This window comes from Chiloscyllium plagiosum, unplaced genomic scaffold, assembly GCF_037043375.1.
Source record: "Chiloscyllium plagiosum isolate Xiang-an unplaced genomic scaffold, Cpla_swu_hap1 HiC_scaffold_29, whole genome shotgun sequence".
Taxonomy (NCBI): domain Eukaryota; kingdom Metazoa; phylum Chordata; class Chondrichthyes; order Orectolobiformes; family Hemiscylliidae; genus Chiloscyllium; species Chiloscyllium plagiosum.
This window is the reverse complement of record NW_028270167.1, coordinates 86,828,577-86,853,924: the sequence shown is the minus strand read 5'-3', so window position 1 is coordinate 86,853,924 and position 25,348 is coordinate 86,828,577. Positions and strand designations below refer to the sequence as shown.

General features: G+C 45.6%; 1 long non-coding RNA gene across 1 annotated transcript in view; it reads left to right on the top strand.

The window, feature by feature from the left end:
- The window catches only part of LOC148142421 (uncharacterized), a 48,529-nt gene extending 23,486 nt beyond the window's left edge, over positions 1 to 25,043 (top strand). Inside the window, exons 2-3 of the long non-coding RNA XR_015752093.1 lie at positions 14,685 to 15,072; positions 24,894 to 25,043. This is a non-coding gene — a long non-coding RNA (uncharacterized LOC148142421). The remainder of the gene's footprint in view (positions 1 to 14,684; positions 15,073 to 24,893) is intronic.
- Positions 25,044 to 25,348: the final 305 nt, after the last annotated feature.

Below are 25,348 nucleotides of genomic sequence, written 5' to 3'. Positions count from 1 at the left end.
CTGTCAGAGCACAGCAGGATCTCACAGGCAGCAACATGTCAGCAGCAAGATCAGCTCCATTTTTCTGATGGCAGCTGTTTAAAAGTTCAATATTTGTTGCAAATACAGGCACTGACATAACTGCTATTTCACAATCTCAAATGCCTCTCCCTCCCTTTCTCCTGCCTCTCTCACGTTTACAAGTCTCTCTCTCTCTCACACTCCCAATGTCAATGTGAACATTCACACATTATTACTCAGACATTATAAGTCTTTCAGAGACAAGTCGACATTTAGGGTTTCAATTTCCTCTTTGGAATGTCCTGTCTCTCAGACACTTGCTGGGGGTGGGGACTTGGGGTGTTTACAAGGTTGTGTCAAATTCAAAGCCCTTTTTCCTTTAACCCCAGGCTTCAAACCTGTATTAAAATGACAAGGCCACAATCTTACAGGACCCAGTTAACCAGAGGCCTGTTAAAAAAAGGGTCCAACAGAGGCACCCACTCTTTGGGGAAATAAAGAGACACAACTGAGGTGGGGCCCCACGGAGTGCGGACTATGGAATAGGCCTCAGGACTGTGTGCCCTCTTGGAGGATGCTCTTGTTCAACTTGACCTTGCCCCAAACTCTCTCTATCTTTGGATTTTCATAGTGAATATTAATTCCATGGGATAACAGAGATGGATCAATTAAAAGAAAGAGCAAGACATTTTTAGAGATGGCACAGCAAGATCCCACAGATTGTCTCTCTCTATCTCTCTCAGCAAGATCCAAATATTAAACATGTCAGCTGGAAGTTGATTTTCAGGCCAGACATTTTAGAAACCTTTCCTTAATGAGGAGTTCTGGAATTCCCCCAACACCGGGGAAAAGTCTTTAGCTCTTCACCCTATCCACTCCCCCCATAATTTTATAAACTTCTGTAAGGTCATCCCTCAGCCTCCGATACTCCAGGGAAAAAAGCCCCATACAATTCTGCCTCTCCCAATAGCTCAAACACTCCAACCCTGGAAACGTCCTTGGAAATCTTTTCTGAATGCTTTCAAGTTGCATGACATCCTTCCTACAGCAGGAAGACCAGAAATGAACACAGTATTCCAAACATACTCTAACCTATGTCCGATACAGCCGCAGCACAACGCCCACCTCCCTTACTCAATTTTCTGGCCAACAAAGGAAGGCATACCAATGGCTTCTTCACTATCCCGAGTACCTGCAACGCCACTGTTAAGGAACTATGAACTTGCACTCCAAAGTCTCTATGCTCAGTAACACCTCCCAGGACCTTACCCTACACTGTCTAAGTCCTGCTTTGATTTGCCTTCCCAAAGTGCAGCACCTTACATTTTCCTAAATTAAACTCCATCTGCCACTCCTCAGCTTATTGGTCCATCTGAGCAAGCTCCTGTTGTAATCTGAGGCAAGCTTCTTCGCTATCCACTGCACCTCCAATTTTGGTGAAATCTGCGACTTAGTAACTGTGCCTCCTATGTTCACATCCAAGTCATTTATATAACTGAGAAAGCACATTGGACCCATAACCGATCCTTGTGGACACCGCTGTTTATAGACCTCCAGACCGATCCACTAACACCCTCTGTCTCTTCTCGTTCAGCCAATTCTACATCAAAGTGACTAGTTCACCCATTATTTCACGTTATCCAACCTTGTTAAACAGTCTACCATGAGGAACCTTGTCAAGTGCCTTATTGAAGTCCATATAGTTCACGACCACAACTCTGCTTTCTTCAATCCTCTTCAAAAATTCTTCAAAAGGCCAAGTCAGTGCGACACGAATTCCCATGCACAGCGCCATATTGCCTATCCCGAACCAGTCCTTGCGTTTCCCAATGCATGTAAGTGCTGTCCATCAGGATTCACTCCAATAACCTTTCCACTACTGATATCAGACTCAGTGGTTTATAGTTCCCCTTGGTTTTCCTTCCAGTCTTTCCCATCCACGTTAGCCAACTTCCAGTCTTCCGCCACCTCATCTATGGCTATCGACAATACAAATATCTCAGCAAATTGCCCAGAAATTACTTCACAGCTTCCCATAGAGTTCTAGGGTACACCTGATCACGTCCCGGGTTTTCATCATCGTTTCCGTGATTTAAAACATCCAGTACCGTCTCCATCTGTCATGTGGACATTATTCAAGATGTCGCCATTTATTTTTCCAAATCTCTAGTTTTTCATATCCTTTTCCAAAGTGAACACTGAGGCAAAATATTCATTTATTATCTCCCCACCTCCTGCAATTCTACACATAGACTGATCTTACAGTTGCCCTATTCTCTCTCTCATTACCTCTATCTTCTCAATGTATTTGTAAAATTCCTTTGCATTCTCTTAAACCCTATTGCCAAAGTTATCCCATGTCCCCTTTTGGCCCTCCAGAATTCCCTCTTAAATGTACTTGTACTGCCTTTATACTCTCAAGGGATACACACAATCCCTGCTGTCTATTCCTGACGCATGTTGCCTTCTTTAACATGACGAAAACTTTACCTTCTCCAGTCCCCCAGCACTCCCTGCACCTATGCAGGGAGAGAGGGTCAGTTTATTATCCAGTAGCTCCTTGGTTCTGACACTGGGCTTATGTGGTGAGATGTGGTGTGGTGAAAAACACAGGAGGGAGATGCTTCAGAGGCAGAGGGAAACTCCGATTGTATTAAAACATTGACAAGAAAATAAATATTCAGAACAACCAGTGCGAGGCATCAAGTGAATTGAGACTTGTCTCACAGCTGTTAACTCCCAAGTTCACCCTTGAGGCTCTAACTTGGTACAGTGGATTTTGACTTACAGAGAGCTGTTAATTACTGGGTGACAGGGGAAAGGAGAGAGAGAGAGAATAAACACTAATCCTGGGGTCCTCTCGGGTTTCCTTTCCCTGGGCCCTGCCCTACACCGTCAGCCCTGACGCCCACCATTTCTCCCCTCTGATACTGAGCTGGGACAGAGGGTCTCGATTACCTTCTTCCCATCCCCAGAGTGGTTTCTGTTGGTTTGGAGAGTGGTGGATGTCCCTGGCACGACCCCCAGTTGGTCTCTCGGCTCTCCAGTCACATCTCACCAGTACATGGAGGGTTGTGGATGTGAAGATTGCTCGCTCTCCTTTTCCTGAGTCTGTGACTGGCTGTAGCCGATTTCCTTGCTGCTGGTCAGACCACTTACTCAACAAACCCCAGAGATCAGGGTTCCCCAGTTATACTGGCTGGAGGTTTCCCCAATCTCCCGCCAAATCTGGATTGGATCATTGAGCTATTGTCACTCCTCTCGGGGATGAATGAGCTTCCTGAGTATTCGATGAGTGTGAATGGTTCTCCAATTAAAGTCAGTGGGTGGACCATAGTTCTAAATGTCCATTATTTCTCTTCGATGTGTGTAGGTTAAGATGTTGCGGATAGTTTGATGGCCTTCCCATTTAAGACAAACAGATTTGCATGTCGTACAAAAGCGTGGAGTACTCAGTATCTCTGCATCCAAGCAAATGATTAAAAGTTGAATGGTTGTGTAATTTTGCAAGCTGCAGAATGTCTCTGTTGTTTGCTCCTCAGGCTGGTGCTTATTGTCTTGAAGAGTGTGGTGCTGGGAAGGCACAGCAAGTCAGGCAGCATCCGAAGAACAGGAGAGTCGATATTTCAGGCATAATCCCTTCATCAGGAATAGGGGGCTGGGGGAAGGGTGCTGAGAGATAAATAGGAGGGTGAGAGTGGGGTTGTGTGAAGGTAGCTGGAAAGGTGATTGGTAGATAATGGCGGGGTGATGATGGTGATAGGTCGCAGCAAAGGGTGGAGTGAAAGGTGGGAAGAAAGATGAACATGTAGGACAGTTCATGAGGGTGGTGCTGAGTTGAAGGGTTGGATCAGGGATGATGTGGGGTGGAGGGCAAATGAGGAAACTAGTGAAGTTGATGTTGATGCCATGTGGTTGGAGGGTCGTAAGGTAGAAGATGAAGTGTTCTGCTTCCAGACGTCGGGGTCTTGGATTTAGCAGTGGAGGAGGACCAGGACTTGGCCACAGGGCAGTGGGGTTGTTTGGTGCGTGTGTCCCAGGGATTTTCCCTGAAACTTTCCTCACGTTCGTGTCCTGTCTCCTCAATGGATAAAGGATACCATCAAGAGCAACAGACACAGTAGATTAGGTGGTTGGATGTGCAGGAAAATCTCTGCCAGATGTGGTAGGTTGCTTTGGGGCCTTGGCCAGAGGTGAGCAGGGAAGTGTGGGTGCATGTCTTACACTTCGTGCGGTGGCAGGGGAAGCTGCAGGGTGATTGTGGGGTGTAGGGAGGGGGGGGGGGTGGTGGCGTGCATATCACCAGAGAGTCACAGAGCGGATTTGGAAGCAGATATTTTTCTCCCTCTGTGACTCCATGGTTAAGTCCACACTTCCCACCAATCCACACTATACTCCCGGCACGTTCCCTTCTGACCGCAAGAGGTGTAAAACCTGCACCCACACCTCTCCCTCACCTCTGACCAAGGTCCGAAAGGATCCTTCCATATCTGGCCGAGATTTTCCTGCGCATCTGAACAACTCATCTATTGTGTCCATTGCACCTGATGTGGTCTCCTCGACATTGGGAGATAGGGCACTAACACGCAGATCATTTCAGGGAACATCGCTGGGACACATGCACGAAACAAACACAATGCCCTGTGACTGAACACTTCAACTCCCCCTCCCACTCCGCTATGAACATGCAGGTCTTGAGCCTCCTCCCCTACTAAATCCAAGTGTCTCAACGTCTGGAAGAAGAACGCCTTATCTTCCAACATAGGACCCTCCGACCACATGGCTTCAACATCGAATTCACCAGTCTCCTCATCGCCCTTCCACCCAACCTCACCCCAGAACCAACCCTACAACTTGGAACCGTCTTCTTGAGGTGTCCTATCTGTCCATCTTCCTTCCCAACTATGCACTGCACCCTCCACTCCGACCTAACACCCTCTCCTCCACCTGCATCTACCTATCACCTTCCCAGATACCACCCCCAGCCTCGCCACCAAACACCCCGTTTATTTTTCAGCTCCCTTCCCCGCGTCCCACATTCCTGATGATGGGCATATGGCCGAAACGTCGACTGTCCTGTTTCTCGGATCTTGCCTGAACTGCTGTGCTTTTCCAGCACCAAACATTTCGACTCTGATCGCAAGGATCTGCAGCCCTCACTTGCTCCTTCACTGTCTTTTAGCTGAGACATTTGTGGAGGCCTTCCTTTATCTTACCCCTGTTCCAGACTGCTGCCCCTCGGCTTGCTTATTGCCTACTCTGTCTTAGCCAGAGAACTCAGTGACTCCTCGTTGAAATGTGAATTCCACAAACCCATGTCCAAGTCTAGAGGGTTTTAGTCCAAGGTGTCTAATGGGAATTTGTACCCCACCTAACACCTACCAGCCCTGTATTTCATCTTGGTTCTGTATTCTGATTATCTCATGTTTGGCAGCTTCCCATTTTTAGCTGTTCCTTCACCTGCGAGTAACTGCTCCCAATCAAATATTGAATATTCTTGCCAAATACCATCAAAATTTGCCTTCCTCCAATTTAGTACAACTTGCAAAACACTCTCTTGGCCAAATGAACCACAGCACATTCATCCATCTCTTCAGTCATAAGGGACGGTATGCAAAGTGTAAAAGCAATTAGATTCTATTTGCATGTTCCGTTGCTTCGGACCCATTTGATGACGACATTCTCGTGGCTGGTTCCAGACTCTTCTCGAGGCGAGACATTTATGTAGCATCCAACAATTCAATGTGAGTGTTTCATTAAATAAAGTCTATTCTTTTTTTTAATGACGGAAATAGGGTTTTGTGTGCAATGCTGCTGTCAGAAGCATGGACTTCATCTGAGGAAATACTTTCATGCTGATCACTCCACTGGAAGCATTACCTTCCCTCACAATATCAGCGATAAGGTGCACTTTACTCAAAGACAAAAAGCAGCTGACATCTTGCAAGTGGACAACCTGACAGTGAAGCATTTCCTCCCAACTGCTCCTGATAATGTGACAGTCTGGAAACTCTGTAGTCTGGTTTGCTTGCATTTAAATCAAAGACTTTAACTGTTGCATCATTTGTAACAAATTTAAGTTCCAGTCAGGAGCAATAGCTCAACACGATCTGATCATGGAATCCAGGGGAAGGTAAAAATTGTTGTTAATTAAAGGAAGACGTGTATCAAGCTGATGTTGGGTGGGAGGAGCGAATTGTGGTACAGTGGAAGTGTCCCAACCCGTGCTCCAGGGGTGTGTGTTAACATCTCCGAAGAGGTTGATTAGACAAAAAGGTTAGTTTATCTAAAAAGCTGACGTTAAACCCTGCTTCTGGGGATTCGGAACACTTTCGAATTCAGTAAAGCACGTTTAATCAAAATAATGCATTAAGAGGAGAGAAACAACATGAAAATAAGCTAGTGAGAGACAAAAACAAGTGTTTTAACAGCTTTCTCAAGATAAACTAAAAGGTAATCATAACAGACAGATATGCACCGACAACTGGCAGAGGCAAGGAAACCTGCAATTGTGACGGTATGAATAACAGAGAAATAAGGATGATATTTTGGGTCTGTCTTCAGAGAGGAACAATCACTCCACTTCTCAATAATAGAAGAGAAGCAATGTCTTAGTGAAAATGAGCAGATCGATGAATTGGTCATTAGTGAACAGAAGTAGTACTGGGAAATTAATATAATCCTAGAATCTGAAGATCAACATTCGGTATCCTCAGAATATTGGTTGCAGTGATCATGATCTTTCGCTGCCACACTGGTACATATTTGTCTTTTCTGATCAGCTTTTGCTTTTTCTGTAGAAAGCTTTTTCAAACAATTTCATCTCTATCACTGGCTTAATTTCATGTTGTTTTCTTTCTTAATGATTTTTCATCGTCCAACTGTACTGAATTTAAAAATGTGTTCTGAATCCCCATGCCTGGGGTTTAACACCAGCATTTATAAACCAACCTGTTCATTCCCACTGTACCACAAGACACCCATCCCACCCAACATCAGCTTTATACACTTTCATTAATTAACAACAATCTTTACCTTCCCCTGGATTGCATGATTAAATTTTGTTGAGCTTTTGCTCATGATTGGAACTTAAATTTGTTTCAAATGATGAAACAGTTACAATCTTTGATTTAATTGCTAACAAAGCAGACTGTAGATTCCCCCACCTGACCCAAGTTCCAACCTTCCAGCTCAGCAGTGTCCTCATGACCTGTCCTACCTGTCAATCTCCCTTCCCACCTATCCGCTCCACACTCCCCTCTGACCTATCGCCTCCATTCCCACCCCATTCACCTATTGCACTCTTTGCTACCTTACCCCACCTTCCTCTCTGACCTATCGCCTTCATCCCCCCCCCCCACTTAATCGCTCCACCTTGGAGGCTTCCTGCCTCTATTCCTGATGAAGGGATTTTGTCTGAAACGTCGATTTTCATGGTCATTGGATGCTGCCTGACCTGCTGTGCTTTTCCAGCACCAGTCTGATCTAAAGACTACAGAGGATGAAGACTGTCACTTTTTCAGCAGCAGTGGGGAGGCAATGCTTCACTGTCAGGTTGTCCACTTACCAGATGCCAGCTGAGTTGTGTCTTTGAGTAAAGTGCTCATTATCGCTGAGCTTATGAGGGAAGGGTATGCTGTCAGTGGAAAGATCAACATAAAAGTATTTCCTCAGATGAAGTGCTGCTTGTGACAGTAAGTATTGCATGCAAAACTATTTACCTCGTTAAAAACACAAGTGGAAGTTATTTAATTAAACACACACATTGAGTTGATGGTTGCTGAATAAATGTCTCACCGTGAGCAGAGTTTGGAACAAGACACCGGTGCACTGGCATTAAATTAATTTCAAGCAAAGGAACATGCAAATGGAATCAAATTGTTTTTACACTTTGCATTCTATCCCTGTTGACCTAAGAGATGGATGGACATGTTGCGGTTCATTTTGCCACAATGATTGTTTTGTAAGATGTAAATGCCTGGCTGTATCAAAAGGAGAGTCCCAACAGGGACAGTGACATAAGTTGAGGACTCAAGGGCAGAGTCATTAACTGGTTCAGAGTAGAGATGGTTCAGGTTGGTGACTCTTTTTTATGCTTCTCTCTGTCTGTTTAACTTCATTTGCTGAGGGATGGACTAGAACTTGGGGCAGTTACTGCCACGATGCAGTGGGGAAGACCACTATCTCAGGTCTTCCTGCTGAAGGGAAATTGGGGTTCGCTCAGTTATCAGACCCTCCCCGTGATTCCCGTAGGTATAATTTTGTGCGTGTAAGAGAGCGTTTTTGGTTTTTGGTTCAAGTCATTTCCAATGTTTTGTGTGTTTACTTGAACAGAATATTCTTTGTTGTAACATCCTTTCCTGTCACAGAGAGAATAGGGCCCCTCATATATCAGCAAAGCGGCCTTTGTGTGGAGCCACAGAAAATGGAGGAGATACTAAATGAATATTTTGCCTCAGCAGTTATTGTGGAAAAGAATATGGAAGATGGAGACTGTAGGGAAATAAATGGTGACATTTGCAGAATGTCCATATTAAACAGGAGGAAGTGCTGGATGTCTTTAAATGGGTAAATGTGGATAACTCTCCAGGACCTGATCAGGTGTACCTTAGAACTCGGTGGGAAGCAAGGGAAGTGATTGAAGGCCTCTTGCTGAGATATTTGTATCATCGTTAGGCACAGGTGAGGTGCCAGAAGACTGGAGGTTGGCTAACATGGTGCCACTGTTTAAGAAGAGTGGTAAGGACAAGCCAGGGAACTATAGACCAGTAAGCCAGACGTTGGTGTTGGTAAGATGTTGGAGAGAATCCTGAGGGACATCATGTCCATATATTTGGAAAGGCAAGGACTGCTTAGGGATAGTCAACATGGCCTTATGTGTGGGAAATCATGCCTCACAAGTTTGATTGAGTTTTTTGTGGAAGTAACAAAGAGGATTGAAGAGGGCAGTGCGATAGATGTGATCTATGTGGACTTCAGTTAGGCGTTCGACAAGGTTCCCCATGGGAGATTGATTAGCAAGGTTAGATCTCATAGAATACAGGGAGAACGAGCCATTTGGATACAGAACTGGCTCAAAAGTAGAAGATAGAGGGTGGTGGTGGAGGGTTGTTTTTCAGACTAGGGCCCTGCGACCAGTGGAGTGCCACAAGGATCAGTGCTATGTCCTCTACTTTTTGTCATTTCAAGAAGGCGTTTGGTATGCTTTCCCTTATTGGTCAGAGGGTTGAGTACAGGGGTTGGGAGGTCATGTTGCGGCTGTACAGGACATTGGTTGGGCCACTGTTGGAATATTGTGTGCAATTCTGGTCTCCTTCCTATCGGGTAGATCTTGTGTAACTTGAAAGGGTTCAAAAAAGATTTACAAGGATGTTGCCAGGGTTGGAGGATTTGAGGTACAGGGAGAGGCTGAATAGGCTGGGGCTGTTTTCCTTGGAGCGTCGGAGGGTGAGGGATGACCTAATAGAGGTTTACAAAATTATAAGGGGCATGGATAGTTTAAATAGGCAAAGTCTTTTTCCCTGGGGTCGGGGAGTCCAGAACTAGAGGGCATATGTTTAGGGTGAGAGGGGAAAGATATAAAAGAGACCTACGTGGCAACCTTTTCACACAGAGGGTGGTACGAGTCTGGAATGAGCTTCCAGGGGAAGTGGTAAAGGCCGATACAATTGCAACATTTCAGAGGCATTTGGATGGTGATATGAATAGGAATGGTTTGAGGCATGTGGGTCGGGTGCTGGCATGTGGGATTCGATTACGTTGGAATATCTGGTCGGCATGTACGGGTTGGATCAAAGGGTCTTTTTTCCATGCTGTACATCTCTATCACTTATGACAGGCTCTGAATGAGACTGTTTGCAGTGACAGTATGGTCACTGGGGGGTGTGTAGATATGGACAGGCTCTCTATGAGACTGTTTGCTGGGACTGCATGGTTACTGGGAGTTGGGAGCAGGGTCAGTGTGAGATTGTTTGCTGTCATCACGTATTTGCTGGATGGTCTATAGATCAGGTCAGAGTCACTGTGAGACTGTTTACAATCGCGGTATATTAACTGGCGGGTGTGTCGATGAGGCCACGGTCACTGACAGACCGTTTACATTAACCGTACAGTTACTGAGAATGTGTAGTTGAGGCTGGACTGACTGTGAGACTGCTTACAGTGATGTCATACTTCCTGGGAGGTGTGTCAATGAGTTCACACTCAGTGTCAGACTGTTGAGGGTTCCCTTGTGGGGATGAGTCCAGCACATTCTGTGTTTTCACTGGAGAGTTGCAGAATAGCTGGTGCCCTGATTGAACATCCTCGGATTCTGTGAGGATGAGAAAGGGGTGATGCTGAGAGGCTGTGTCCCCAGTGGGAGAAACAAGAACCAGGGGGCACACTTCAGAGTAAGGAGTCTCCCATCAAAGACTGGGAAGATTGAAAATTCATAGAATATTCTAGCGCAGTTCAGGCCCGATATCTCTCGATGTTGCACTGACCTGTGAAAATGGTCCAGAGCCCATCTATCCTACACTATTGTATTTTCATCCATACGTTTATCCAAAGACCAGTTAAATGCCCTTAAAATTGGCAAGTCTACTACTGTTGCAGGCAGTGCACACCACGCCCATGCTACTCCCTGAGCAAAGAAACTACCTCTGGCATCTGTCCTACATCTATCATCCCTCAGTTTAAAGCTACATCCACTCGTGCTGGCCATCACCTTCTGAGAGAAAGGCTCCCCTTGTCCATCCCATCTAACCTTCTGATTATCGTAAATGCCTCAATTAAGTCACCTCTCGATATTCTTCTCTCTAACAAAAACCTCAATTTCATCAGCCATTCCTCATAAGGCCTGCCCTCCATACCTGGCAACATGCCAGGAAATCTCTGCAAACTTTCCAAAGCTGCCACATCCTTCCAGTAATGCAGTGATAAGATCTGTCCACAACACTCCCAAATGCGGCCGCACCAGAGTTTCGTACAGCTGCAGCATGACCTTGTGGCTCTGAAACTCGATCCCTCTACCAACAAAAGCGAACACACCGTTTGTCATCTTAACAACCCTATCAATCTGTGTGGCAACTTTCCGGGGTCTATGTTCATGGAGACCGAGATCTTTTTGTTCTTCTACGCTACCTAGATTCTCACCATTAGCCCAGTACTCTTTATTTCTGTTACTCCTTCCAAAGTGAATCACTTCACACTTTTCCACATTAAACCCCATTTCCCATCTCTCAGCCCAATTCTGCATCTTATCTATGTCTCTCTGTAACCAGCAAGTTCCTTCAGGAGTGTCCACAGCTCCAATAATAACCTTAGTCTCACCAGTAAATTTACTAACCCAACCTACGCGCTCATCAAGGGAATTTATAAAAATGGCAAACAACAGTGGCCCCAAAACAGATCCTTGCAGAACCCCACTAGTAACTCAACTCCAGGATGAAGATTTCCCCTCAACCACCATCTTCTTTCAACTCGTCAATTTCTGATCCTATCCATTAAACCACCCTCAATCCCATGCCTCCGTCTTTTGTGCAATAGCCTACCGTAGGGAACCTTATCAAACGCCTTACTGAAATCCATATTCACCACATTAACCGCTTTGCCCTCATCCACCTGTCTGGTCACCACCTCATCGAACTCAATAAGATTTGTGAGGCATGACCTACCCTTCACAATATCATGTTGACTATCCCGAAACAATGTATTTCTCTGTCAATTATTATAAATCCTATCTCTTCTCCAAAACTTTACCCACAGACGACGTAAGGCTCAATGGTCTTCAATTACCAGGGTTGTCTCAACTCTCCTTCTTGAACAAGGGAGCAACATTAGGCATTCTGCAGTCTTCTGGCACTATTCCTGTAGACGATGACGACATAAAGATCAAAGCCATGGACTCGGCAGTCTCCTCCCAGGCTTCCCAGAGAATCCTCGGATAAATCACAGCCGACCTAGACTTATCCATTTTCACACACTCCAGAATTGCAAAGGCATTCTCCTTGTGAACCTCAATCCTGTCTAGTCTCGCCTCAGTATTCTCCTCGACACCATCGTCTTTTTCCAGTGCGATTACTGACAAAAAATATTCATTTAGCGCTTCCCTGATCTCCTCCGACTTCACGCACAACTTCCCACGACTATGCACCGAATCGTTCTCTGGTCATTCTTTCATTCCTGATATACCTATAGAAAGTCTTAAGGATTCCTTTGATCCTAGCTGCCAACGACTTCTCTTGTTCCTTCCTGGCCCTTCTTAGCTCTCTCTTCAGTTCATTCCTGGCTAATTTGTCAATCTGAAGTGCCCCAACTGAGCGATCACGTCTCATCCAAACATAAGCCTTCTCCTTCCTCTTGAAAAGAGATTCAACTTCCCTTTTAATCCACGGATCCCTCACTCAACTACTTCCTCCCTGTCTGACAGGTGCATACTTATCAAGGGCACGCAATAGCTGTTCCTTGAATAAGCTACACATTTCAATTGTGACCATCCTCTACAGTTTCCTTTCCCATCCTATGCATCCTAATTGTTACCTAATTAGATCATCATTGCCTTTTACCCAGCAATTTCTCTTGCCCTGCGTTATATACCTATCCCTTTCCATTGCTAAACCAAACATAGCCAAATTGTGGTCACTATCAACAAAGTGCTCACCTACCGCCAAATCTAACACCTGGTCTGGTTCATTACCTAGTACCAAAGCCAATATGGCTTTGCCCCTTGTTGGTTTCTCTATATACTGTATCAGGAAACCATCCTGCATGCATTGGACAAAAACTGACCCATCTAAAGTACTCGAACTATTGTATTTCCAGTCAATATTTGGAAAGTTAAAGTCACCCATAAAAACTACCCTATTACTCTTGCTCCTATCCAGAATCATCTTTGCTGTCCTTTCCTCTACATTTCTGGAACTATTTGGAGGGCTATAGAAAACTCCCAACAGGGTGACCTCTCCTTTCCTGTTCGAACCTCAGCCCATACTACCTCAATTCCTTCCCATGCAGGGTTGTGGGGCTGTGGAATTCTCTTCCCAAGAGAGCAGGGAAGAATAGGTCACTGAAGGTATTCCCAGCTAAGTGGCTTAGGGGCCATCGGGAAGGTGAATTTAATGCTGCTATGAAGTATCCAAAATGATCTTTTTAAAAATTATAGATAATAAAAATCTGACCTGTGTTGGGATGGACATTGCCCGAAAGGAGCATGTGAATAACTAGGGACCACGACAGGGCTGGAGTCTTGCCTGGAGGGAAACCATGTGACTTGTTCTAAATCTCGGTCTCCTGCAGCAAGAAGAGAGGGTTTTTCTGGAACTTCCAACCCAGGGAAGGACAGATGGGTTATTTTGCGCAGCCTTTGGTATGAGCCAACGCAGGAAGATTCAGACCGTATGTTTCCAGAGAGTGTGCCCTTTCTCCCTCAGAGGAGAGACTCTCAGCAGCTCACGTACAGCACGCAGGCTGGGATTCAGGGAAGTGAGCGGTTCAGTAGAAAAGCAGAATGATCAGTTCTGCTCATTTTCGAGTTGGGAGTTTAATTATTTATCTTTTATTTTTAAGAAGTGTGTTTTATCTTGACTTCTCTTCATGCGCCTGAACAATCTCCCATTCTGTATTATCTTAGGCACATTACTTTTTCTGCACCTACACTGCTGGTTTACAAAAAGGAGGTATTTTCCAGAAACTCCCTTGTGTCTATCCCCGTGCATAGACAGAATGATATCACAAGGCAGGAGCTGGTGTGGAATGCACTTCCTCACAGTATGTGGTGGGATAACCAGTTGCAGGTTCACAGAGGGCTGGGGAATAATTGTTCCCATTGTATCTCTTTAAACAGTCGATTTAGCAGATTCAAACTCAGCTGCTTCACCAGGAAAGACACCGAGGTCTCCATCTCAGTGCTTGCACATCGACAAAACCGTTTGTGAAATATCCAACATTCTCAAATCGAGAGGCTGTCACATTGCATCTGAGGATTGGAGGATGGACAGGTGAGCCGGAGTCACAGCTTTCCAGAGAAATCCCTTGGGATTTCCAGAGAAATGTCTGAGCTGCTCAGTTCTTGACTGGACCGAGGAGGGCCCAGCAGTTTAACTTCTCCAATCATTGGAGCTGCACAATGGGTGGTTTTCGTTCAATTCATCACATTCAAATGATAACCGTGACTTTTAGAATAACCTTTCCCTGTCTGATATGAATACCCTGTGACACAGCCCGTTGAGAGCATTTACAAATTGCATGCTCCTCATATTTACAAATTTTCCTTATCATTTGTGTAGCCATTGCTCGAAAAGGGATTTATTGAGAACCTGTTTATTTGGATGCAGAGGAATTGTGAGCTGTGCTGCATTAATGTTTCCCCCAGTGTTGTTTTATGGTCCCATTTTCTACTCCACCCTCCTTCATCCACTCACCTTCCTTTTTAATTTGTCGAACGCCTGTTAGATTTTGAACATTTCTGCGGTCTGGTGGAATCACGCAGGCCTGAAATATTTCTCCCAGAAGTTAGCAGCACTTTCAGATACAAGTACGAAGATGAGACAGTGAGGTTATATCAGTGTGTGTAGCAAACAGTGAACTGACACTGTCCCAGCAATCCTACTTAGAAATTATTGTCTGTTTGCCAGATCAAGAAAAACTGAGCTCAGATTAGGTCACCATTTTCTAAGCCATTTCTTCAACGCTTATTTTCACAGAATCTCTATGGTGTGGAAGCACGTCATTTGGACGATCCCAGTTCACACTGACCCTCCGAAAAGGATCCCACCCAGACCCATTCCCCCCAGCATTTCCCGGTAATCCTGATTTCCCGCGGTTAATCCAGCTCGCTTGCACATCCCTGGACACGATGGACAATTTAGCATGGCTGATTCACCTAAGCTGCAAATCTTTGTATTGTGGGAGGAAATCGGAGGACCCAGAGGAAACCGACACAAACACGGGGAGAACGTCCGAACTCCACACAGTCACCTGAGGCTGGAATCGAACCCGGGTCCCGAACACTGTGAGGCAGGAGGTGCTGACCACTGAGATACTGTGCCACGCTGAACAGGAGCAGAATCTAGTTTCCAACTCCAGGGAGAGGTGAGAGGTTAAAGTGTCTCAGAGTTCTCGACATATTGTACGCTTTGTTAATCAGGCTGTTTGATGACTGAATAGGAGAAGGTGAGGGCTGCAGATGTTGGAGCTCAGAGTCGAGAGCGTGGTGTTGGAAAAGTACAGCAGATCAGGCAGCATCCGAGGAGCAGGCGAATCGATGTTTCAGACCTCATGAAGGTCTTAGGCCTGAAACGTCGACTCTCCTGCTCCTCGGATGCTGCCTGACCTGCTGTACTTTTCCAGCACCACCCTCTCGAGTTTGATAATTGAACTGAAAGTAAATGACACAACAACAAAGTGAATGCAGCATTAGGGAGACTTGACTGGATTAGTTCAATTCTCAGAGAATGTTAGGCCGAGTTGAAAACGTTTGTTATGAACCAGATGAATCCCCCTCAAAACATTTCAAGGACTCAGTCTCTGGATATGTCAGATACTGCGTCCCGGATGTGATTTGATTGGTTAAACTACTGGGCTGTAAACTTATACATATACTGCAGTTCAAATGCAAACAAAGGAGCATTCGCAAAATAACGTGTGATTTAACTACTATTCAAACTGTTCCAGTGTAGCAGCATCCCAGAAATACACCCTTTGTAAAGGCCAATTCAGCAAAACTCATTTCCTTCACTTGTTCGAACAAAACATGAAACAGGTAGGACAGGTCAAATACATACAATCAGCTGTATAATTGCATAAAATACTGATTACAGCCCATTCTGGGGAATTTTAATTCTTTCCCGGTTATGAGGAAAGACACCACGATCCATGAGGAGGTTAGAGAACATATTGATGAGAACGGTTTCAGGGATTTGGGAATTCAGGGAATGTCAGGGTGCTCTGTTTAGAATAGAGAAAGATTTACTGGCAGAATTCAAACTCCTAAAGAAGAGCAAAAGTTTACACAGTGAGCTCTTGTCACCCATCAAGCACTGCAAGAGAGGGAAGTGGAAACAGGTCCAATAGCAACTTCCTGAAAACTATTGGATTTAGGAACAAAACCATAAAATGAGGAGAACTGGAAAACTCCCTCAAATCTCAACCCAGTCACGATAAGGTGGAATGCCCCCTCTCCTGTATGGATCATTCTATGATTGTGAGATGGAATGAGTTATTTCCAATCCCCCGTAAAGTTGCATGATTCCAACCATGATGGCAATGCAGCAGCTCAGCTTCTCCTCGAGGAGCTCCTCATCCTGGGTCAAAGAGCAATCTCCACTCAGCAGCACCTCGTCACTCACCCTTACTGATCTGCAAACGGTACCCTTGAATAAAACCGAAATGATACAGCTCAGGAAATAAAGAACAAATGTCTAGCTGTACGATGGAGCTTGAAAAAACTCTGAATATGCTGTCCAAATGATCCCTATCTCTTTCTCACTGAGTCTTCCTTTGAGCTGGGATACGTATCCTGATCTTCGCAAGGCACTTATGGCAGTGGGAGAAAGTGAGGACTGCAAATGCTGGAGAGTCAGAGTCGAAATATATGCCGCTGGTCAAGCATAGCAGCTCAGGCAACAGCCGAGGAGAAGGGGAGTCAATGTTTCGGACATCGGCCTTTCATCAGGAATCTGAAGGGGAAGGGAACTGAGAGATAAATAGGGGGGGTTGGGAGTGGGTGGGGAAGGTGGTTGGGAAGTTGGATGCAAGTGGGGGTGGGAAGGTGGTGGGTCGGTAGGGAGGGTGGAGTAGATAGGTGGGAAGGAAGGTCTCCCCGATATAGAGGACACCACATCGAGAGCATTGGACACAATGGATGAGGTGGGTGGATGGGGTTCAAGGTCAGAGATGCAGGAAGTGAAGGCGATATGCTGGAGGGCATTGTTGATCACATGGTAATGGACGCAATTTCCCTCCTCTCTTGAAACTCATTCTTCCAACTGCAGCAAGGATAGAATCCCACTGGTCCCCAGCTTCCATCCCAGTAATCTCCGGTTACAGAGGATTATCCTCTGCCATTTTCACTACCTGTAATCAGACCCTATCACCAAACATATATTTCCCTCCCTATCCCTATCTGCGTTCCGCAGAGACTGTCACTTCCGTGACTCCGTCGTTAGGTCCATGCTCTCCATCAACCCACCCTCCACTCCTGGCACCTTGCCATGTCGTAGCAAGAGGTGTGAAACCTGTGCCCACATCTCCACTCTCACCTCACATCCAAGACACCAAAATGTCTTTTCACATTCGCACAGATTTTCCTGCACATCAAAACACCTCACCTACTGCGTCAGTTGCTCTCAATGTGGTCTCCTCTCTATCTTGGAGACAGGATGCCAACTCGTGGAACGTTTCACGGAACATCTTTGGGACAAATGCACCACACAACCCCACCCCCATGTCGCTGAACATTTCAATTTCCCCTCCCATTCTGCCAAGGACATGCAAGTTCTGGGCCTCCTCCACCGCCGAATCAAAGCCACCCAAGAACTGGAGGAAGAACACCTCATCTTTGTGCATTGGGACCTCCCAGCCAAACAGCATCAACAGTGACTTCAGTCGTTTCCAAATCTCTCCTCGCCCACACCTATTTCAAGATCAATCTTTCCAACTCGGCACTGCCCACTTGACATAGTCATACCTGTTCATCTTCCTTCCCACCTATCCGCTGCACCATCGCCACTCACCGATCAGAATTACCTCCAACCTGCATACACCTGTCACCTTCATCCCAGATCCAACCTCTATTTATCTCTCAGGTCCCTTCCATCTCCACATTCCATTTGCCAGAAATGTCGACTCTCCTTTTCACCGGATGTTTCCTGACCTGCTGTGCTTTTCCAGTGCTGCATTACATATGAAAGTGGTCCGAGACGTATTGGATGTGTTTGTGGTCATCTTTCAAGACCGTAGACTCTCAAACAGTTCCCATGGATTGGCAGGCAGCTACGGCATCCTACTGCTTTTGAAACTGAAGCAAGGAGTGAACAGAATGACAAACCGGTTAGTCTGACATCAGAAGTGGGAAAAATACTGGAATCGATCATATAAGATATAACAGCAGAACAACTGGAACACAGTGCGAGAACTGGGCACTGTCAGCATGGATTTACAAAAGGGAAATCATGCTTGACAAGACTACTGCAATACCCTGGGATTTCTCACATTGAACTGGTCGGGAGCGAGTGGATGTGGTTTACTGGGATTTTCAGAAGGCTACTGAGGAACCATGTCAGAGTTTAGAAAGGAAAATTAAAGCAGATGAAATTGGTGCAGTGTGCTGACACGGAGAGAGAACTGGTTGTCAGCCAGGAAACAAAGTGTAGGAATGAACGGGTCTTTTTCTGAATGGCAGCCAGTGGGTATCAGTGCTTGGGCCCCAGCTATTAACAATATATGCTTACGATTTAAGAGGAAGGAATTAGATGTAAAAACCTCCAAATTGGCAGGTGCCACAACGCAGAGTGGGAGGGTGAGCTATGAGGAATGGACAGAGATGCTTCAGTCTGACTGGGACTAGTTGTGTGAGTGGGTAACTGCATGGCAGGTGATGTAGAGAGGCGGTAAATATCAGTTTGTCCCCTTTGGGAGGAAGAACAGGCAAGTGTATTATTCACAGAATGGTGAGAGATTGAGAAATGGTGAGGCACAAAAAGACCCGGGTGTCCTCGTGCACCAGTCAGGGAAAGTAAGCATGAAGGAGCACCAGGGACTGAAGACGTGGTTAAATGTGTGTCCCCTTTGGGAAGGCAGTTTATTGACTGAATGATGCTCGACTGGGAACAGGAGGGTGTTTCAGTCAGAGCTGACTGTCCTTGTACACCATTCGGTGAATGTCACAGGCGGGGCAGCGGCGGTGAAGAAGGCAAACGGTATGTTCGCCGGCATAGCGAGAGGATTCGGGTAAAGGAGCAGGGAAGGCTTGCTGTTGTTGTACAGGGCATTGGTGAGACCACCCCCGTGGAGTAGTATTATGTGCAGTGTTGTTTTCCTTTATCTGGGAAAGGATGCTCTGGCTACTGAGGGAGCACAACGGTTTACCAGATTGATGCCTGGGATGGCACGGATGGTTATGAAGAGAGATTATATTGGTTAGGACGATATTCACTGCTGTTGAGAAGAATGAAGTTGGATCTCATAACCTGCAAAATTCCAACCTGACCAGACAGTGTAAACACAGGAAGGATGTTCCTGATGACCAGGCAGCCCAGAAACAGAGATCACAGTCTAAGGATACAGGCTGGATCAATTAGGATTGAGATGAGGAGAAATCTCTTCACCCAGTGAGCACTGAGCCTTTGATATTCACTGACACAGAAAATCGATGAGGCTATAGCACTGAAAGCTTTCAGAACGGAGACAGATATAATTCTTGGGGCGAAACGGATTTTGTAAAAGTAGGACAGGGGACTGAGTTGGATGATCAGCCATGATCACATGAAATGGCTTAGCAGGCATTGTTGGGCTGAATGGCCAACTCCTGATTCTGTTTTCTTTAATTCTCGTGGGCTGCCATATATGTTCAATGAGCCAAAATGATTTAATGATACATTTATCATCATCTGAGCTTGAAATAAATCCAGGAAAATCACAGACTGACTGTTGGACACACTCTGCAAATCTGGCTGCATCTGTGCAGAGAAAGCCAGTGAACATTTCATTTGTTGGTAACTCTTCAAGCCTGGGGTTGGGTGTGGCTTTTTAAACAATATTCATGCTGTAAAACCCTTTGAGAATCAAGGCACTTTTGTCATACTTGTTCTTACGTGGATCAGCACAGGTAGGGAGGATGATGCAGATGAAATTGGTTGTGTATATTGCATGTCCGTAATCTTAGCTCCAGGACAACTCTGCTATTTTAACTGTCTGCTCTTCCACTTGAGTTCACGCTTTTCAGGCAGTTGATTTTTTGAATTCCTCCAAAATAATTACTTCGCCAAGGGCATCATAGGTTTGCTCTATTTTTAAAGCTGTAATCCATCTCTTGAAATTAGTCTGTTCCATCCTTTCAAACTCAGTATAGGTTTGTCCAGAGATATTCCTTAGATGCCTGAAACGTTGTCTCTCGGCTTCTGGTGCAAGCTAATACGTACTTTAAAAGGCCTTTTCCAACTTCTCAAACTCGGCAGATGCATCGTCTGATCGCAATGCGAAGACCTCATGAACACGATCTGCATGTATTGTTTGGATGAACAAAGCCCACGTGGTCACTATCCACTGCATTGTTACGCCATTCTTTCAAATAAGTTAACATAGGTCTCGGCATCCTTCCCATCAAATTTACGCAGTGATTGAACACACATAAACAGTTTCCCATCAGGTTTTCGGGACCATGGATTTGCTGAGCCCCACTCTCTTCCTCGCTAGAGTTGCCTTCAATCTTCTTCTCAATATTTTGAAGCGCATTTTCCTTTCGAAGCGTCAGTTTTTGAAGTTCAAAGTATCTCTCTTTTTCTTTCTCTTCTGTGAAAGCTCTTTGTTGTTTTTTTCTTTCTTTTCTGATTTTAACCTTCACTTAAACGGGTTGTTTTCTGCGGCCGTTTCCTTCTCTCTCGTCTCTAACTCAATCTACTTTATTTGCAGTTGCATTATTGTAATCTCTACATTTTCTGGTGGTGTTTGAAGCAAAATTAAACGCTGAGCTACTGCTGAAACCATCTCATAATTCCTCATATTAGGTTTAAAACAGATAAAAGTGTATTCACAAAATTACGGAATGAAACATAAAGAACCGTTTAAAGAACAGTTTCTTTCCAAACTCGACTTTATTATGCTGTTCCTGAAATATACAACAGTCCAAAAAACAAACCCGCTTAAATACAAAGTCAAAATGAAGCAAAGACTTCCAGTCAAAGTTAGAAAGGGAGAAGGAGAGTGCGAGTCTCCCAGCGTGTTTTCACACAGCTCCATTGCTGAACTAACTCAAACAAGACTTCAGCTTTTCGGACTTACCACTCCCCTTTCATTGTACAGTTCAGTCATAAGGCATGAAAGCTTTTGCCAAAAGTTTCATCCGTTCACATATAAACAAAAAGGCAACTCAGTAAACCCTTCCATCTCTGTTTCAAATCAGTTGTTTCGAAGCCCGAAATTTATAAACGACACCAGGAAAAACATCGAGGACACTGTTTCTGTCAGAAAGGGAACAGCTTTTTGAAAAAAAGGACCAGCTTTGTGACAATGAACCGAAAAGGTTAGAGAAATGGGAGGGAGTGGAGTGTAGGGGCTCGAGGTTTCAGAGAACGGGAGGGGTGTAGAGGTTCGAGGTGACAGAGATAGAGAGGGGGTGCAGGGGCTGAAGGGGGTTACAGAGATAGGGAGCAGTGTAGGAGCTGGAGGAAGTTATAGCGATAGGGCGGGGGTGTGGGGGCTGGACGGAGTTTTAGAGATGAGTGGTGTGGTAGCTGCAAGGTGTTGCAGAGATAGAGAAGGTGTGTGGGGGATTGAGGGGGTTACAGAGATAGCTAGGTAGTGGAGAGACTGGAGGGGGATGCGAGATAGCGAGGATGTTTAGGGGCTGGAGGAGCTTAAAGAGAGAGGAAGTGGTTGACGGTGCTGGAGGGCGTTACAGAGATTGGTCGGGAGTTTAGAGGCTGGAGGGGGTTAGTGAAAGGGAGGGTGTGTCGGAGTTGAAATGGTTTCCAGAGATAAGGAGAGGGTGTAAAGGCTGGCGGAGTTTGCGGAGATAGTGAGAAGGTGCAGTGGATGGAGGGGTTATGGAGGAAGGGAAAGGCTGTAAGGGTCGGAGATGGTTACAAAGAAAATGAGGCGTGTAGGGAATAGAGTTTCCTGAGTTAAAAAGGGGGATGTACTGGTTGGAAGAGGTGACAATGATCCAGAGGGAGTATACGGGCGAGATGTTAAACAGCGACGGAATTGTGGAGGGGCTGGAAACGCTGACAGAGGCAGGGAGGAAATGAGAGAGGTATGGAGTGTTTTATGGGCTGGAAAAGTGACAGAGGTGGCATGGAGGTGAGAGAGATAGGGAGCAGTGTAGGTGCTGGAAAAGCTGAAAGAGATAGGAAGGAGTTGAGAGAGATAGGTATGAGTGCAGGGACTTATAAAGCTAACAGAAAGGGATAGGGATTGGTGGAGTAGCTGAAGGAAGTGACACCGGCAGGCAGGCTTGTAGGACCTGGAGGAGATCAGCCTTGAAGGAGTTTGTGCATCGTGAGGGTCATAGTGGCTGGCAGAAATTACAGAGATAGGGAGGGTTCTGGAGCTTCTAAGAGGTGACAGAGATAGGGAGAAATGGAAGGGCAGGAAAGAGTTTAAAGAGATAGCGATGGGTGTAGGGGCTGAAGGATGTGACTTAAATAGGGAGAGGTTTAGGGTCTGGAAGCTGTTGGCAGAGATTGGGAGAGATGTAGGGCCTGAAGTTTGTTAGAAAGGTAGGGAAGGCGAAAGGGGTCTGTGGGTGTCAGAGAGATGTAAGTGGTAAAGCGATTGGAGGAAGTTAGAAAGAATTGAATGAGTGCAACACCAGGGTGGTAGGAGATTGAGGGAAGAGTGTAAATTTGGAGGAATTTTCGGTGATCGATAGGTCTGGGATAGACGATGAATATTGTGGAGGTAAGTTTGGTTGCAGAGATCGAGATGGATACCACCGCAGGTGGCATTGGCAATCAAAGATGCAGATGGCCAGGGAGGCAGCTTGAAAATAGAATTCCACAATGACTCAATGAAGAACAAATTGTAGGAATCGATTCAACAGACAAGGGACTGGAAGTAACTGAAAGAGGGTCCAATCACAAGAGTCATAGAGACAATGTCACACAGCACAGGCGAGGCCATTCAGTTCAAGTAAAAAGTAAAAAGCCGTTTCGACACCGCAAAGCGCTTCTTCCTAACGTCTGTGTGCTCGGGCCAGAGTTGGGAGAGCTACCCCACAGACTGTTCAAGCAACAATGTGACATAAGTAAGCCTCATTGTGTTAGATCAAATGCTGACATGGAAACCTCCTCCTGACTCCTCTCCCTAGCCTCATGGCGTCAGGTCAAACACTGACCCGGAAACCTCTTGGTAACCCCTCTCCCTCAGCCTCATGGTGACAGATTAAACACTGACACAAAAACCTCCAGCTGACTCCCTTCCCTCAGCATCTTAACGTCAGATCAAACACTGACACGGAAACCTCCTGCTGACTCCCCTCCCTCACCCTCATGGTGCCAGATCAAACATCGACACGGGGAACTACTGCTGATTTGCCTCACTTAGCCACAAGGGGTCAAATCAAACACTGACACAGAAACCTGCTGATCACTCCCTTCCGTCAGCCTCACGATGTCAGTTCAAACACTGACATGGGAACCTCCTGTGGACTCGCCTTCCTCATTCTCACGTTGTCAGATCAAACACTGACAGGGAAACCTCCTGCTGTCTCCCCTCCCTGAGCCTCACGGTGCCAGATCAAACACCGACACGGGAACCTACTGCTGATTTGCCTCCCTTAGCCTAACGGGGTCCAATCAAACACTGACACGGAAACCTGCTGTTCACTCCCTTCCGTCAGCCTCACGATGTTAGATCAAACACTGACATGGGAACCTCCTGTTCGTCTCCCCTCCCTCAGCCTCCAACATATCATCTTGCAGCCAGCAAAGCTGTTGAAAATGGCATTGAAGAAAGCATCAATTAAGACACCGTGCCACTGAGCCTCACCACGACCTCTATGTGACCATCTCCAAAATCTGTCCAAACAGCTTTCAAACTGGAGCTGGACAGTTATTCAGACAATCCCTCAATACGTTTTATGACGATAATATGATAAAGGTCGTGTACAAATCTCAGTAAGGGCCTTTCACACCCAAGAGTAAATTATTCTTAAGTGCAAGGACTTTGAAAATATACAAACATTTTGCTTGTACTAATATTGCGTGTTAATAGTCACACAAACATTTTCACGCAACAGCACCACTGTGTGTTTGAACATTCTACAGTCGCATACAATTGCATTTTCAAATGATTCTATACATTTCACAACTCATTAACATTAGATTAGATTACCTATAGTGTGCAAACAAGCACTTTGGCCCAAAGAGTCCACACCGACTCTCCGAAGAGCAACCCAGCCAGACCCATCTCCCTCTGACTCATGCAACAAACACGATGGGCAATTTAGCATGGCCAATTCACCTGACCTGCACATTTTTGGATTTTGGGAGGAAACCCACGCAGGCATAGGACGAACGTGCAAAGTCTACACAAACAGTCCCCAAGGCAGGAATTGAACCTGGGACACCGGTGCTGTGAGGCATCAGTGCTCACCAGTGAGCCACCATGCCAGTCAATATGACATGAAAATGTCAGTGTCTGTGTGATGTTTAGTATGCAAGCCATGCCTCTGAACAATTGACAGATTGTTTCAAACAGAAAATCACTTTAGCAATTCACAACAGGCAAGGCACTGACTGGACCCAACCATCATCCGCTCACAAAAACCAAAACTCAGAGTCCGGTATAGATCATGTTTAGGCAACACTTTTCATTCTGATTTATTCATGGAAGGTCATTGGGCCAGTATTTACTGCCTGTCCATTGTTGCCCCAAAGAAAGTGGGGTTGAGCTGACACGTTGAGCCGCTGCATGTGCTGTCGGTCATGAGTGAGTGAAGTTGAAAGAACAGCAATGCATTTCCAAATCAGGGTTTTGGGTGGCTTGGAATGGAACTTCTATATATCTGCTGCCCTTGTCCAATTATGGTGGTCGCGGTTTCAGAGGGACTTCGTAAGGAGCCTTGGTAAATTTCTGCAGATTACCACGGAGATGGCAGGCACTGCTGCTACTGTGTGAAGGATGAGGAGTGAACCTGCATTCAGCCAGACAAATTGAGGAATTGTGTTTCATATTCAACTTGTGTCTTATAGATGGTGGGCAGGCTTTTGAAAATCATGATGCAAGTTATTCCGGCCGAGTTCCTCGCCCCTGACATTTTGTTGTTACCAATGAATGTATATAGGTCAAAATGTGGCGCGCTGGAAAAGCACAGCAGGTCAGACAGCATCCAAGGTGCAGGAGAGTCGACGTTTCAGAGATAAACGCTTCACAGACATGGAAAATTAATTCATCTGGTCAGTCCAGTTCTGGTTAACATTAATCCCCGGGATATTGGTAGTGAATGATGGTTCAGTTCTGTATCGTGTGTAATGCAGATGTCACTTGTCACTTTTGTGCACACGCTTGCACGTTTTGCATTCATGCATAATCGCGAACATTGTCAAATCGTGATCATTGTGCAATCATTGGCGAACACCCACACTTGTGAGTTTATGGTAGATGGATGGCTATTTATGAAGCACTTAAGAACTGCTGGGCCGAGGAC